Genomic DNA, 3,122 nt, shown 5'->3' with positions numbered 1-3,122 from the left:
TAAATAATTTCTTAACCTACACATTCATAATTATCCTAATTCTAACAAACTAAAAATATGTACATTTGTAATAGTGGTATGCATACATGTAGATTTGTATTAATGGTATGCATACATGTAGATTTGTATGCAAAGTCAGCAGTTTGATATTCATGTAAAATATTTGTATGCGAATATTTGGTTAATTCACATTATTGGTTGTATGTAAATATTTTGGTGACAAACTAACATTGACGATCGGCAGTGTATTGACCGGAGTGTGTGACTAAGCAGAATTTGTTATGTGTGAACTGACAAAGGTTTCATATTCGGCATTCCATTGATGTTAGCTAACCGCTGTGTTAGGTCAATGTAATTTATGTGCTATTACTAAAATGTATTAGCATAGAAGCTCATGGTGCGTAATGCCGCAAATGTCGCATAATGCTACACCATCCGCCTTAGAAAAAGAGGCTTATATAATTGTTTTGTGAACAATTTTATAAGACTTTTTGTTCGCATTTTAAATGATTTTGGTATTTTACTGTAAGTTGATATTGTAGTGAAAGAGTTTGTGTACTTTTTTTCTAATTTGCTGACCGTGATACTTTTATTATTTTTACATTTTATATATATATTTTTTTTTCAATGTTTTGTACAAATCTTTTTTTTTTTCAAAATTTTAAATTTAACGATTATTTTACGTATAAAATTTTTTTAAATTTAACAATTATTTTACTTATTCTATTTATTTTACAGCCGGATTTTAAATGTGTGTATCCACTTAAAATCCGCTTGTCTGAAGATATTCTCTATTATTTATGTATTTATAATAATTTATGTAAATATGGAACTGAGAGAAAAAAATTCGTTTTCGCTTTCTTAGATATCTAATGTGCGATGAGTAAAGTGGAATGCTTAATTTAAGATTATTATCAAAAGGTGTTTCAGATGTGTTTAAGCCTATTCTTATGGATTATTAATTCCTTATCTTTATTGTTCCTATTACTAGTTTCTTCTCTATGTGGTACTAAAGTAAAATTGTTATTTTTGTCAATTTTCTTTACCTTTTCCCTCCTTTATATCTATTGGCTATCTTATGGCTAGCTTCTTCTATAACTAATACAAGATCGCCCAATTTTATTTCCTTACTGGTGCTACTTTTATCATAATTAACTTTTTGTTTTTCCTAAGCTTCTTTCACTAATTTTCTTGCTCTTTGTTGTGCTATTTGAAGTATATATTTAATTTGCTTATCATATGCCTCGTGATTATACACTGGGCTTATTTTATTCTCGTTTAAGAATTCGTACGTCGGGGGACTTTTCGCAAATATAAGCTCGTAAGGGCAATACCCGTGTACTGTCGATGGGGTCGTGTTGTAGCAGTACGCGAAATACCTGAGGTATTCGTCCCAATCATCTTTATCACTGAATATGTATGAACGTACATATTCGTTAAACGTCCTATGACTACGTTCTACAGTGCCCAAGGTTTGATGATGGTACGGTGTTGAAGTTGTATGCTCATTTTTTAACAGTTTGCATAGTTCTTCGAATAAGCAATTTTTGTATTCGGTTCCCATGTCTGTTAGGATTGTTTTCATGCAACCATAAATCAGAATGAATTGCTCAAATACAGCTTTAGCAACTGTTATCGCGTGTTTGCTCAGAACTGGAGTGGCTACAAAATATTTGGTGAGATCGCATATGATGGTAACTGCGTATTCGTTTCCGTTTATTGATCTCGGTAATGGTACGACCGTATCGATCTGTACTATATCAAAAGTCTTCGGAGGTGTCTCCGTTATTGTCATAGGCTCTTTATATGCCTATTTATTTTGTTTTTCTGACAGTGGATGCAGTTCTTTACGTATTTTATTACGTAATTTTTCATGTTTAGCTAGCTATATTTCAGCTTGATCTTATTTGTCATGCAATTTATTCCTGGGTGGTCACCACAAATAGGATCGTCATGATATTTTTGCAGAATTTCCTTAATTTTCCCTGGTTTAGTCACATACATATTCTCTGGGGTTAGTGCAATTGTTAGTTTTTTGAGAACCTTGTTTCCTATTTCAATAAATTTTCCTACTGCAGTATAATTTCTTTTAAACAATTTGTCCCCTAAGGACCACTGTATTCGTACAAGGCCTAAATTGCCGGCTTCTCTTTCGAGCCTGGTAAAGAATTGTCCGAAGTCAAACTTATCCTCAACAATTAAGTTAAAAAAAATAAATGTAAGGCGCGATAACCTCCGAAGAGATCTAAGGCCAAGCTTCTCTTCCAATTTGCATTGTGCTCCTCCTGATTTTCCGTACAAATTGGGTCCTATGTTTTATGCCGACTCCGAACGGCATCTGCAAGGCAGATGACTTTTCACTGAGAGCTTTTCATGGCACAAATACACCCGGAGCGCTTGCCAAACACTGCCGAGGGGCGACCCCGCTTAGAAAAATTTTCTTCTAATTGAAAAAACTTATTTCTAAAGTTTTGATGTTGCTTTGCCCGGGGTGCGAACCCAGGGCTTACGGTGTGGCAGGCGGAGCACGCTACCATCACACCACGGTGGCCGCAAATTAAGTTGCTTGTATCAAAATCGCTACAAATTTTCTTTCCTTTTTTGAAATAGAATTTCGAAGGATTGAAAACGAGCTCGACTAGTATTTTTACTTCAAATTTATTTAGCGCTTCATATATTTTGGGGTTCTCTGTGTGACTTTCTTTAGTTTTAATGTTGTTTTTTATATTTTTAGCTGCTGATCTAGTTGAAACTTTCATTATTTTGCATGCTTCCACTGCCATTTCTTTTAAATTTGTTATGTTAATGCGAGACAATGCGTCCGCGACGTGATTTTCTTTTCCAGCAATGTACTCCACTTCGAAATCATATTCTTCTAAATCGAGTCTTACTCGTGTTAACTTAGATGAAGGACTCTTCATCGAGAAAAGGTATGTTAAAGGGCGATGGTCGGTTTTAATTATGAATTTTCTGCCATAAACATATGGTCTAAAGAAGGTTATGGCCCAATGGATTGCTGCTAGTTCTTTTTCTATTGTAGCTTTGTTTGTTTCGCCTTTTGTAAAGGATCTAGAAGCGTAAGCAATTGGTAACTATTTGCCATCATGTTCTTGGCTAAGGAC

The sequence above is a fragment of the Eurosta solidaginis genome, unplaced genomic scaffold (genome assembly GCF_040869045.1).
Source record: "Eurosta solidaginis isolate ZX-2024a unplaced genomic scaffold, ASM4086904v1 ctg00001131.1, whole genome shotgun sequence".
NCBI classification, from domain to species: Eukaryota; Metazoa; Arthropoda; class Insecta; order Diptera; family Tephritidae; genus Eurosta; species Eurosta solidaginis.
Note: the sequence above shows the minus strand (reverse complement) of the source record.